Consider the following 14,824-nt stretch of genomic DNA (forward strand, 5'->3'; position numbering starts at 1 on the left):
AAACAACTACATTAGCCCAACAGCCTTTATTTAGAGAGAAAAATGACCAATTTTAATCAAATGTTAGATTAAGTACCTCTATATCATATAATTATTTTGATAACATTACCTTATTTGATTGTATGATTGTAACTATCTACATTTTTAAAACTGTGACTTGAATTAACTAAAATGTATATGGTACCTTAAAGTAACCTAATGAGAGAATTTACTTTCCCACATGGCCCTCCTGTGCACAAGTCAGTAGAGTGAGAATCCTTAAAATGTTCTACGGGGTCCTTCAGCTTCTCTGGTCGCATTTCTCATTCCCCACCATTTTGTTTTTTTTCCCGTGTGGTTCTCAAATGGTGGGATGCAATAGGAGATAGGAATTTTGCCCTCTTCTCCAGGGATATTTAGCAATTTGTGGATTTGACTTCCTACAACTCTAGGAAAGCACTGGAAGCTGCAGCTGTAATCTAGTGGGACATGGCCAAGGAAGCTGCCGAACACCCAGTAACAGAGGACAGTCTTTACAATGTGTATTTGGCCAAAATGTTAGTAGTGCAGAAACTGAGAACTTCGTTACAGCTAGGGTGATGTTCATGGAGCTACAATATATAAAATATAGTGAATAAATATTAAGACGATCCCTTGGTCTTTTGCTAAATGTTGCTACTCTCTGAAGCACTATTTAGTGATACATATGCTACCTCATTTTATTCAGGTCTTTCTTCAATGCTAGCTGTCTGACTGTCCAGAGTATCTACTTTCCAAATAATTTTCATCGTGAAACTTGCTTTATTTTCTCGGCTGCACTGATCAATATCCAGTATAATTTATATATTTTATGTGTTTGCTTTTTGGCTCTTCCTATCTACTAGAATTTAAGCTTAATTACAGCAGCCTCAGAGTCACTAATCTTCTCTTTGTCTCTATAAATTAGAAAAGCATATACAATGTATTCAACACTAACATGATGAAAAAATGAATAAAGCAATAATGAATATTCCTTACTGTGTCTTTCCCTGTTCTATTAATTTCCGTTATTTACAGTGTCTCCCAGGCTTTAAGGATTTTCCTTTCCTTTCTCTTGTAATACATAATTCTTATGATTGTTCTTTGCAATATGAAAATGACAGTACCTCTGTTTTCACATGAAAATTTGCAGAATTTGTGTTTGCCACTTAAATTATTTAGAAAGTTTCCACTCAGTGGCACTTGTCCTATACAGTTTAATAGTCTGTTTGCTCATAAAGTATTACTAAAATTTTTCTGAATTATCAAGATTTTTTCCTGACTTGATATTATTTTCCTAGGTGAATAACTCTAATTTTTATGGCAGTATATACTTTTTAAAAAGAAATATTACAATCTTTTCTGGAAAATTGCAAGCTGTGATAATCATTACTAAATATTAAATTCAAATTATCAAAATTATCTTCTGGATATTAAGGACAAACGACTCAGACTAATCTCTTAAAAAGTAGGTAAAATTATATGGTCCATTAAAATTTTACTCTTTCCTCAGAAATATTTAGTTTTTTATCTATATGACTCTGAAACCTAAAGTTCCACAGTTAATAAAATGGATAGAATTTAAATGGATGCATCGATCACTATCTTGAGTAGAATATATGTCTATGCTTGGAGTGTATGTGTCCTAATAAGAAAAATAAAAAATAAGCTTTGAATCCTGGATATGGACAACTTTTATTTTGTGATGTGTACAACACTAATTCTAGAAACATTATGTATATGGTTGTATCATTCTTACCTCTATATTTGTATACTATAAATATATGTGCATAAATACCAGTTTATTGCTTATATTTTCAATTTTACTCTTTAATTGTATAGTTTAGTACAGAAAAGCACTCTATATTTGATGAAGTCCAGTTTACTCATTCTATGCTTCAGGAAGAGAGAGAGAGAGAGAGAGAGAGAGAGAGAGAGAGAGAGAGAATGTCTGTGTGTATAAATGTTCTGTTAGGATAGCTTTGATTAACCCAGAATGTCAGAATTCTGGTTCCTGTTTTCTGATAGAATTCTTTATCACTTTGGAGTGTAATGATGTTATTTTTATGAGTGTGATAAGAGTGTAAATAGATACTTTTGTCCTTTAATACTTACTCAATTGAAAATTTCCTGATATTTTTTCTCTATACTGTTTGTTTGGTTCCTACAACTAACTTCACATACAACCGTATAATCTCTTGATAAGATCACAGAAATTCTTGAAATCAGGTAGTATAAACTTTGAATCTGTGTTTATCTAAGCCAAGTTTAGAATTAGTCAATTTCTATAAAAATCTCTCTGAAATTGTAATTGAGGTAAATATGTATCTCAATATCAATTTATGATAAATAAAATTTTTGAAAGTATTGTATCTCTCAATCATAAGCATAATAAATATCTATACTCATTTGTATCTTTTTGAATTGTCATATCAGTATTTTTCAGTTTTAAATGGAAAAGACACATTCTTTGCAAAGTGTATTACCACATTTTAAAATTTTAATGAGTATAATTTACATTTTAATTCTCTTCTGTATTTTGAGTATATAAAATATAATTAATATCCTTAATTTTACTGTATGCTAGAACCTTGCTAAATTTACTTATTAGATATAATTTTTAATACTCTTTAGAAAGTCCAATAAAACTTATATTACTATATTTTGTTTTTTTCTTATAAATACTTATTTCTAAGTTTTTTCTTTAGTTGCACATTACAAATTTTAATACAGTATATTTTCATTTTATTTCTCTTAAAACTTCTTTGACCCATGAGTTATATTGCAGAAAAGTCATGCCTTAGCCTAATATTTTTACAAAAGATCTTCTTTGCAAGATTAAACTTGCTGTGTCTATGTGAATACTGTGGAAAGGAAATTTCTACTCTTAACTGATGAAAATGACCCATTGTGCTCAAATTGTTTGCAAAGCAGTGTGGAGTATACTAAACACTTTTCCCTTTCAAGAGTCTGGAATTGAAGTAGATACCAGGCAAAGGGTATTTATGTTGCCAGCTTCTCAATTAAAGTCTTGGCTCTGAGTTTCTAGTGACCTTTGCTAGCACCGATATTTCAAACAACTCAGTGCTTTGAAGAAATAAGCTCATCCTGTGTGAATTAATCTTACACTTCACTTCTGTAGGTTCCAACCCAGATTCCTTTCCTACTGTGAATTTCAGTTTGTGACATTTCACTGCAATATACCGCAGCCTTTAGTAGGTCTATAGACTGAGCGCTGTAAATTATCCTTACAGGCCACCAAGCCTAGGAGTCATCTTGAGTATCCCAGGCACAGGTCATTTTGTGCTGTTTAATTTTCAAAAAACTCATTGATTTATCATATTTTTGTTTTGATTTCTATTTAATTCCATTGCATTATTAAATAATACTTGGCTTTTATTTCATTTTGATAGGCTATATATAAGCTTCAGGATTTAGAATCTAAATGTGAATATTCCATGTGTACTTATAAAAATGAGCATTCTGCTTTTGTTTGGTGGAATGTTGCTTTAAGACAAAGTTGAGTAAATCAGCTGATGGTGTTGTGCATACAGGTATTCTATTTCATAAATTACATTTGCCAATTTGTTCCATCAATTATTGAGAGATAAATATTAAATTTCTATTATTACATTAAAGTTGTAAATTTATTTCTTCTTTAGACTTATTAATATTTTATTTATATGTTTTAAAGATACTTATCTCTGATAAGGCTCTTTATCATAAAATCAATATGCTCATTCATAAAATCAATATGATCAATTGTTCATAAATCAATTCCAATTTTCCCTTACATAGCTGTTGTGTTGTATTTTTCTATATTTTTCATGTATCCTTATATTCATGAAATACACCAAAAGTTATATTTATAATATATTATCTAAAAAGGATTATATTTGAATCTTTATCAAATTATCTAATTTATATTTTATTGGTACATTAAAATTTAATGTGATTATTGTTAAGACTAAATTAAAATCAATCAATTTTCCAGCTGTTTTATGTATGGTGTATCTGAGTTTTATTTTTCTCTTTTTGTCTGTCCCACTCATTGAATTGAACAATTTATTTGTTTTTATTCTATTTTCTTTCCATAACTGACTTTTTAAACTTTATTAAAATACTTCAATTGTTGATTTAGGGTTTCCAATTTATGTCTTTAATTAGAGTCTATATTTCAATATATTGTACCACTAGAATATTAACAAAATATTTACTTCGACCTTTGTGTTACAGTGTCAGTATCTTCAGAGCAAATAATAAATTAGGAAAAACGACTTTATTGACTTCATTTATTTCAATTTCTTTCAATTCATACCTGTTAAAAGATGATTTCCTATGATGCATGAACTGTGCTTTTTTGTATTTATCTTTTGCCTCAGACATCTCATATATTCTTGTCTTCATGAAATCATGTTAGACTAACACATAAGCCTGCTCTTGGCCCCTTTGTAATCCACAGTATTTTCATCTCCAAAACTCTTCCCTTACCCCCAGTTCCAGTCAATACTGGTCACTGTTTTTACTCCTCAGTAAACACCTGTCTTCTACTAGGGTTTCTCCATCAGTCAGGTGGTCAAGAATGCACCAGAAGGAAGGAAACCATGATTGTAAGGCTGTAATCTTGTGTTCCATCTCTCTAGTTTGTAGCACTGCACTGTACCTTGCTTTATCTAAAAGATTTTAGATGATTTATTATATTTTATTTTCTAGTTTTTCTTAAAATGTCAAGAAGATACATGTCAAATGGGGACTACTATAATGCTACTTTAATTTTAGCATTGCCTTACTATATATCCCTAATACTGTCTAACTTCATCTCATGTCTTTTACATTTATTATATATGTTATATATTTTAAACATTTGAAGAGATTACAGTTTTAGTAAATATTGGTTCTGTCATATTTACCAAAACATGTTGGCTTTGAATCTTTATTGCTTTTTGCCTTGTCGTGTTCAATAAGAATTTGGGAGAAAAGAGAGGGAAACAGACAGGAGGGAAGAATGGAGGTAGTAAAGAAAAAATATTCTTCTGACTTTATATAACACATGTTAATCTGGAAACACATAACTGACTCAAACAAAAGGATGTGGAAACAGTGAAATGAAATATTTACTTTTAAGACTAAGGTTATGTTACAGGTGTCTGAAGTTATGACAACAATCATTTTGGGTTACTACAAATATTTATTACTAAGAGACATTCCTATAACTAAGTTAAATATATGGAAGAGTAATCAAATTAGTGTGATTGTAATTATTTAGAATATGTTGTGTGATCTTTTTCAAAGCAACAGATTATGCTCAAATGTCTTTTTTCTAGTAAATTTGACAGAGAGAGAGAGAGAGAGAGAGAGAGAGAGAGAGAGAGAGAGAGAGAGATCCTGAGAGACAGAAAATGTTCTGAATGGGTTGCTCTCAAATGACTCTTACAAATCCAAGAAAATATGTAACATGTAAAGAAGTTATTCCTTAAGGTGCACATTATTAGGAAAATGATCTATAGTTCTAGAATATGATTGGGATTTTGGTTGAACATCAAAGTAGGAATACTTAGTAGGAATACTAAGGAAAACAAATCAAAGTAGATTTACCAACAACGTAATAAACAGTGCAAGTATAAAGAAATTATAAGTGCTATGCATCGTCTTGTATATTTAAGCCTCCTGGAAGCATATTGATTTCTGGCAATGATGTAGTTTATAATGGTAATACAAAATGATTTCATAATCTGATACATTAATATAATACCTGATAATTTTATGTGAATCACATATGTGATCATAAAAAAACTGTTTTCATCACATCTTCTGCTTAATTCCCTATACTGGAAGCATAAAACACATTTTGTTTTGAAGAGGCTGTCATTTAGCAGATAATTCAAAATCACAGTATTGGAGTCACTGGAGACAGTATTCCAGGCATTCTATTCTAACCAAAAAAGAACAAAGCTTTTTTACATAAGAATATTTTAGCAAGGCCTAAGAAATGCAAAATACAGGAACAAAACAAAGTCTTTTTAAGCATTTTTTGTGTTTCAATACTCACATTGTTTTTAATAGGTAAACTCTAAAATAATGAATAATTAGACATTTTCAACAATTGTTGCACCTATTTTTTAAAGGTAAAAGAATTACTGGATCTAGATAAAATGGACAATTTCATTTCGCTAGTGCATAAATCAATTTTTAGAATTATTTTAGGTAATTGAAAATTGCAAACTTTCAGATCTACTGAAACTTTATTTTATAAACTTCTGTTTATAAAGAAAGGCCAAGAAAATAAAATTAATTTGTTTCTAAATCTGTCTGATTGTCTTGAGAATATACTGGCTGGAGGGGGGCATAGGAATCACGATAGACCACGTCCTGTTTTCTGATTGTCCAGCCTTACCAACTTTTTGGTGGCACACCTTTTCAAGAATTTTTTCATTCATTGTTTGAATAAAACTCAACCTAACTAGGTATAAAGTTTTTACAGATGAAAGTTGTGGGTTTATACTACATATGGGCATATTTTTACATCTAAATTTAAGTACATCATGTTCGTTTATGTATTTGCACGAATCTCTGATCTTTGCATATAATTTCTCTTTTTTTCAGTGCCTTCATAAACACAGCAAATGCTTGTCTTCTATAACTATGATGGGCATTAGCTGTGTCAGCTTTCAAACCTTCATGTCATCATTTCTAGATCCATAAAAGGGCAGTCTTGACAGTCCACCAACCAGAACTCCCACTCTCTTATTAACATGCATTACCAGATGTTCACTGTAATGTGACTGTAAAAATGCTCCATTTCCTAATTTGAAAATGGATGCACCTTAGTGGACAAGGCGCTACAAATGAACACAGAAATAATTACTCATGGTGGGAGGTAAGAGAGTGTGCATGAGAGAGAGAGAGAGAGAGAGAGAGAGAGAGAGAGAGAGAGAGAGAAAGAGAGAGAGAGAGAGAGAGAGAGAGAGAGAGAGAGAGAGAGAGAGAGATATTTGTTCTTGTGACGGCACCATTTCAGAGTTAATCTTTTTTTAAATTGAAAAAGTGTTCTATTTCATGTTTAATAACAATTATTAAAATAAGATTTTGTATACAGTTGGTGTTTTGTTAAAATTTAATTTACATCTTTAATTATAATTATTCTTGTATTGGAAGATAATAGTCTGTATCTGTGGTTTTTCTTAGATCAGTATTAATAAATACCTATCTGAAAATGTAAAAGTTTTGTCATATGAAAAATGAGGGTAGACATGATAGCTATTTTTTAAGTGCTCAATTATCTTTCCTGGCCTCAAGAAGAAAATTGCATTAGGGAAATCCAAGAATCGGAGAACATTTCGAGAGTTATTCCTATTCTAAGAGACAGACAAAATTCAGAAAAATCAAATGAATTAAAATAAGACATGAAGCTCCTTATTCTTGGGCATATTCTAGCACATTTTGATGATTTTAGATAGGTTTTTTCAGACAGCAATTGAAGCAAATGGTATAAATAAGTTAAAGAGGAAATTAGACATTTTTATTACACAAAAATGTTATCTGAAGATACATTAAAAGTGCAAACAGCATGGGAAGCAGGTGAAGCTGATATCTTTGGTGGGGACAACAGGTTGGACAAGTGGCCATTTTCTATCCTGTAGTTTCTCATGCCTTACTGGAAGAACCTGTATTTTAAAATAATTATGTAGAGTACTGGAAAGGGAAACAGCTGCATTTTGGATCTTGGCTTAGAAATTACTAGTTCTATTCAGGTCATGTCCAAATGAATTGGAGAGAGATTTGAGATAGAAGATCTGTCAACAGTTTCTGGGTTAGAAGAACTAATCAACTTTGTGAAAGTTAATGAAAGAATCAAGAACTAAGAGTGCAAAATTGTCCAAGGCTTTTCAATTCAAAGGAATCTGGGATTTTGAATCTTATTCACAAAACAGGATACAGCGTGCATATCTACCAGAAACATGCTATCATTAGATACCCTATTTCTCAAATCAGTTATGTTTTTAAAGTTTTATTTACTGGGTCTAGCATAATTCCAAATTGAAACAGCTGCAAATGGTGTATAATTGGGTCAGAATGTTTTGTTGTCAGGATTCTCAGTTGCTTGTATTGGCTTATGAAAAGGTCATTATGAGAAAAAAGATTTGAATAGCAAAGAGATTCCAGCTGGCTAGCTATTATTTTAATTATGCAATGGAATCAGCTGTTTCTCTGCCAATATCTGAAGTTAGTCATGGAAAAGTTATCCAACTACTCTGTGAAGATACATTTTTTTGTATTGCTTTCATTGTATGTCACAAATCTGTTTATCATTTTAGTATGTTTTAAATTTCCAGTAAAATAGTGTTCACACATGTATACTCTCAACAGTGTCCATTGGGGGCTGAGTTGTACCTGGTACTATATATTATCTCTGTTTTTAAGGAAAACATAGTTCATTTAGGGAACAAAATACACAGTAGTCATAAACCATACATTTCTAATTCATATTCTGCCTAGTTTCTTAAAGTTCAAGACATTATGATTCATAAAAATGAAGTGTTTTCTGATATCTTTGCTGTTTTCCCCTTTTAATACGTAAGTTGGCATTTTTCCTTATTTTGAAAGAAAAAGAAAATGAAAAAATGCAAAAACACTAAGAGTTTCCTTAAATGTATTTTACTAAGCTTTTCTGTATTGAATTGGGAATTTCATTAAATTTACAAATTAAAAATAACTTGGTTGCATGCACCAGCAATTAAGATGCAAGGCCTTTTTAAAGGGCTACCTTAAGACTGGCACAAGAAATTGCTGTATTTTATAAATCAATTTGGTAAGCAGTTAATTGGCAGGAAAAGCTTGAATCTGAAGCTTAAAATTTAAGTAACAATTGCTTTGGGATTAGTGGGCAGAGCACAAGTTGCTATTGTCTCCTGCAGTGGGGCCTGAGCCCAATATCCTTCATTATACCACAAAATTGCTTTGGATAATTATAATGGTAGGACTTCGTGGGAGGACACAGAAATAATAAGGTTAAGAAACATAATAAGAGCCATTTTATTTCCTGTTACAGGGCATTGGGCATAATGTAAGCATAAAATTCTGGAGTTTAGGAAAGTAAGTTAGAAACCTGTTCTCTGATAGCATTTTAGAAGTACTTCTTATTCTAGTCTCTCCCTTCGTTATCCACCTCACAGTTGCTCAAGGTGTTTTTAAAATTAAGAATTCCATTCTCATTTTTCTCTGCAAATGCAACTTACTGAACTAACTTAAGCTCTGTCTTCTCCACAAAGATCCCAAAATTGGGCTCTATCTCTTGACTTCTTTTGTCTATTTCCTTTTGTGCTGAATCCTAGACATTTATGTCACTTTATTAATATTTCAAGAAAATATAGGTCCACAGTTAGTTATTTTTAAAAATAAAATTATCTTTTTGATTAAATCTGTTTTTCTGTATAAATTTGGTTTGATGATTTCATCTATTTACCTATGTGATTATCAAAAATGATTCTGAATTACTGAGTACTTCCTGTAAGATAATAATGCATAATTTCTTTGAAAATAATATATTTCAATGGTATTTATAAAACAACAAAAAGTCTGCCAGCAGATTTATGGATGATGGAGAATAGGCACTTGTGTAGGAGACAGAAAATTTCCTAATGAACATCAATAGTCCATGGAACAGAAAACTTCAGCTGATCATAAAACAAATTTTATATTAATGAAACTTGTAAATGAACTTTTCATCTCCTCAGACCCAATTCAATTATGTCTTCATCTGAAAAATTGTGTAGACTTTAATCATAACTGAGAGAAATAAGCACTAGGTTGATATTTCAACATTCTAAATTTATGGAATGTTATCCAAGAACAGAAACGGTGCTCCAAAGTTGTTGCTTCTTTACCAACACAATTAAACTGAGATCCAAAACTATACCTTTGTTTGCTTAAGGCAAATAAATAGTTAAATATTTCTTAACAAATAAATTGAGAAGTAGATTTAGCAAAATATTGCACTACTTGTATATTTTAGATATGGGAATTTTCCCAATCTTTATTGGTGTACTACATATGCATATTTACAATATATATTAATATAAAAAAAGATCGGGTCAACAAAACTTCAAATGAAGGTAAAAATATTTTTGAAATTTAAAATTGTTAAATAATGCTCCTATTCATTTTGTTTCATCTTTCAAGTTGATCAAGATAATATGAAAGAATTCATTGCTGAATAAAAATAGTAAAAAAAAAAAAAGTATGTGTGCAAGGCATTGTGGCACATGCTTGTAATCTCAGCACTCAGGTGGCTGAGGCAGAGGATTGGATTGATGTGAGTTCAAGACCAGCCTGGGTTACACAGTGAATTCAAGGCCAGACTGAGCAACATAATGAGATCCTGTCTGAAAAAAAATAGATGTGAAGATTTTATTTTTTGTATGAGCATGTGGCCATTAGTAATCTTCCATAGTACTATCAGTCAGTGATGTAGATTATGGCCACTTCTATTTAATTATTTTAAATTTAACTTTTATTCAGAGCTGCTTCTTTGCAAATTGTTTAGAAATATATGGCTATATGTGGGAGTACAGAACATCACAGCTATAACATTAAATATGAGCAAATATATTCACAGAACCTACAAAAGAAGAATTGTGTTAGAGTAGCCAGAGTGTTCTTTTCTTCTGATGACAAGTGAGAAGACAGGAGGATGAACAAAATTGGCAGTTGGATTATACTTACAAAAGCAGAGGAATTTGTGCAGGAATTTAGAAAGAGTAAGCTTGAGACTGAAATGTGTAAATCACATGTGATGACTTTGAGTCTTAAGTGGCGACATATACCAAAATGTTAAATGTGAAAGCTCCTCAGGAAACATTGGTGCATGTGTACAAAAATACATTTGTGTTCTTGCTTTAGCCAACATAATTTGAGGACTGTGGATCCATATGTGTATATGTATTTTATATAACATAGAAGGTTGTAAATAGTTAAGTTTTATGAATGAGTTCATTTGTTTATGGTAAAAATGCAGTATAATTTTCCATTTTTACATTTTTATACTAATTGGCTCATTATTATGCCCAAAGGAAGTTCTTTAAAATAGGTATTACATGAAATTGATTGCCTTGCATTTTGTCTAAGTGACTTTGACAAATGCCCAGCTGGAAATAAAAATGATAAGTATCTTGACAATTTAGGGATATACACGATTTAGGTAGTAGTAATGTATTTTAATTACTCTTCAAGAGTTTTAATTCCTATAAATTGCTTTAAAATTGGACTTTGCTCAAATTAGAAATCATATAGGTCAATCATTTATTCAATATAGAATTTTCTAAAGAGGGAAGATGGTTCACCGTGATTGAATATTATACTTTACCATCAAATGGCAATTTGGAGTATATCAATTTAGTATATCAATATAGAATTTCAGAATATTATCCATGTTCTATAAGGCATGAGTTCCTAAAATGCAAAATACATACAGGATGCAAAGACTTCAGATAAATGTAGCCTTTCTGCAGTGAACTAGAATTATAGAAACACAAAAAGGGAGAGAATACAGTGCCTTTTTTGATAGTATTTCTATCAAAATGTACAATTATAGAATTTCAACAGATACCACTAAGAAAACAGTCAGACAATAATTGATATTGGATGGTAGAATATGAAATCTATCTTGTGGAGAAGCATAGAGAATGCATGAAGTAAATGTCTTGTGGAATTACGCTTTCTTCATACACTATTAAAGTGTATGCAGCATTATATATAATTTTTAAATATGCAGTAATAAACATATATATGATACATATACCATATATCTCATGTATGTTTAAAGAGCTTTGTTAAAGCATTATGAACAAGACGTTTTCAACCTAACAGAATTATATAAGACAAACAAATGATTGTTAAATACGGTCAAAAAAGCCAAGTAGTCAAGATCCTATTGTCAATTGATTTTCTAGAATCTATATTTAGACATCAAGAAATGATAATATATAAATAGGAAAATAAATTTCTATTGTTATTGCAAATGAAAGCACATTTTTCTTTTAGTTGAAACAAATTAGCCTAAATACATCAAACCTACTGAATCTCATAAAAATATCAGTGACTGTGTCTGGCTCACAATCAAGTCTTAAGATGTGCTCCTGTGAAATAGTGGTTTACTTCACCTTAGTTGCCGACAAAAGAATTTTTAATCAGCATATAAATTAATTTAAAATTTTGAAAGTATATTCCATTTTTTGCATTAGCATCTATCAATTAATTATATTGACTATTTCTTCTTCAAACTATGAATTTCTTGCTTCTTTTAGCATATTTTTATTCTTATTTTTATGCAAATATTGTGTTAAAAATTCAACAAAACTGAGAAAATAATATAAGGTAAATAATATATCTCAAGATATACATGCCTCATTATTTTCAAACAACCTGTGAAGGGTGGTCACCTAAGTCTTTGTAATCTGTATTTCAGCTTGGTCTAGGATTTATGTTGGCTTTAGTTAGAATCCATTTAAGGCCTTCTTCAAACATTTCAAAGAAAGGATTGGGGCATTTTCTCAGAGAGGTCTTAGACTACGAGGACTCAGAAAACTAAAGGCCTGGTTATACATTTTAAAAGGTGGATATCAGGTTTTGGGGTTACTTGGAAATTCTTTTTTCTCTTCCTTTCTATTCTTGGCTTTGTCAGTCTTGGGATATTTTCCTTTATCCACTGTCTTTTCTCCAGGTTTCTGATGGCCAGAATACTGCTTTTGATGAAAGTCTGCCCTGTTTGTCTCTTCCTGGCTGCTTGTTCTGGCCTTGAGCAGGTGGCTGCAATGAATTCAGGAAGGTACTGCCTGCACCAGTAGAGGTGCTTCCCAGGCCTCCTGCCTTGTTCCCTGCTTTGGTTTTTCACCCTTTACTTTTGCTAAAGACCACCAAGTGAAGGGGAGGCGGCAAGTTGAGTTGATGAATGTGTGAAGACTCACTTTTTCTCTAGGTCTCAGAATTCAAATCTGGCATATCAATTCACAGAAGATCAGTAAAAGTCTGATTTCTACTGATTTCTATTTTCCCCCATTTCAGTAGGATTCCTCTTCTGTCTGCTGTGAAGTCGTGGGAGAAAGCAGACATAGGTCTCTTCTGTAAAATGGTCCACACTTGCTGCAGTTTAGTCACTCAGATTCTCTGTCATGCTGTGTTGTCCATTACAGTAACTCCTAGCTATTTGTGGCTATGCATATTTAAATTTAAATTAGTTAAATTTGAGAAAATGTAGCAATCACTTTCTTAGTTCCACAGTCCACATTTCTCTCACAAAAAAACCTCATGTTATGAAAGAATATTCTGGGATGCTGATTATTATATGACTGGTTGTAGTTTTATTTTGGGTTTGGCTATTTGGAATTCGATATGCTTCACTTATTTCTACGTCAGTTTCTGTTCTCATATTTGGGAAATTTTTGGCTATTTCTTCCATAAATAGTCTTTTGATATAATTTGTGTTTTCATCTTATTCATTTATACTGATCAATTTCATGTTGTTTTTCTTTACATTATTTTGCAGCTGTTGAATCGTTATTCCCTGATTCCTTGTTATTTTTAAAAGATCTTTCTTTTCCTTTTTACTAGCTGCAATCTTGTTTTCCAGATCTGAAAGTCTATCCACTTTCACTGAGACAGTTTTGCCAACTTAAGATGGAATATTTCCTGGATATCTCTTTGAATCTGCTTCATGCACTGTGTACATTCAAGGTTGTCATCTTTTTGCAGTGTTCCTCTAATTTTTTTAACTATGTCTTCTTCAGATGTGTTCAGCATTTCTTTCATTACGCTTATCATTTCTTCTTTTACCTGAGTGATTATTTCTGATCTGAATTTTTTTTAGAGCTTCCCAGACCTGTTTGGTTTACTTCTGCCGCTATCATTTCAAGAGTTCCAGCGAGTATGGCTTACATTTTCTTCCATGTCCATCTCCTAGGCTTGCTTGGAATGGGCTGGAGGTTTGAAGTTGCATTTTGCTCTTTTGTTTTGTCATTTTTCTGTGTTCCCTTAGGGAAGCTAATGGCAAGGTTTCAGTTTTTCTTGGGTTGAGAATATCTATCCCTACTGCAGGGAGTTTCCCCAGTTGAGTGGAGGTTGTTAGTTAGGCCTTGCAGGTGGCTCACAGCCACTCAGGGTCACTGGGTGGGGCCCAAATAGGCCCAGAGGAACCTTCCTGATTGTCCTCCAGTGATGAAGGACACTGGGCTTGGCCCTACCAGTCTCTCGAGCAATGTGTCTAGGCAGCACCTTGGGATGGAGATTGCTGTGCTCACATTTGGCTTATGAGGCACAGTGCAGGTGGCTCCCGGCCACTCAGGGACAGCGCTGGTTGCTGGACAGGGCCCAACTAGGCCTGGAGGGACCTTCCTGAGGGTCCTTTAGTGATGGGGGAATCCTGAGTAGTACCCTACCAAGCTCCACGTGACATGCTGAGGCTGCACTGTGGGATGGAGATTGCTGTGTGCACTTTTGGCTTGCAGGGCTGAGCACAGGTGGCTCCGGGCCATTGTGGGGGTCACTGGGTGGGGCTCAGCTGGTCGAGGTGGAAACTTCATTTGAGTGTTCCAGTGATGGGGGATGCTGTGGAGCCTGCCAGGCTCCTATCATTGTGCTGAGGCTGCATCACAGGATGAAGACAGCTGCACGGTGCAATTTTGTTTTTAAATTTGCCTTTTCTTTCTTTCACATAAGATACATACGCATTTGTTGTCTTACAGAAATTTCATGATTTCTTGCATTGTGCTTTCTGTTATTTTCTTTCAGAATTCCTCATTGGAAGAGTAATTCCTTTGAAAATCAGAACAATTAC

The 14,824-nt window shown here is 32.5% G+C and overlaps 1 long non-coding RNA gene across 1 annotated transcript in view; it reads left to right on the top strand.

Moving 5' to 3' along the window:
- Positions 1–6,795: 6,795 nt before the first annotated feature.
- The window catches only part of LOC134470573 (uncharacterized), a 159,787-nt gene continuing 151,758 nt past the window's right edge, over positions 6,796–14,824 (top strand). The window contains exon 1 of the long non-coding RNA XR_010039513.1: positions 6,796–6,874. This is a non-coding gene — a long non-coding RNA (uncharacterized LOC134470573). The remainder of the gene's footprint in view (positions 6,875–14,824) is intronic.

The sequence above is a fragment of the Cavia porcellus genome, unplaced genomic scaffold (assembly GCF_034190915.1).
Source record: "Cavia porcellus strain 051 isolate PalLab524CR breed Dunkin Hartley unplaced genomic scaffold, mCavPor4.1 scaffold_15, whole genome shotgun sequence".
Lineage (NCBI taxonomy): Eukaryota > Metazoa > Chordata > Mammalia > Rodentia > Caviidae > Cavia > Cavia porcellus.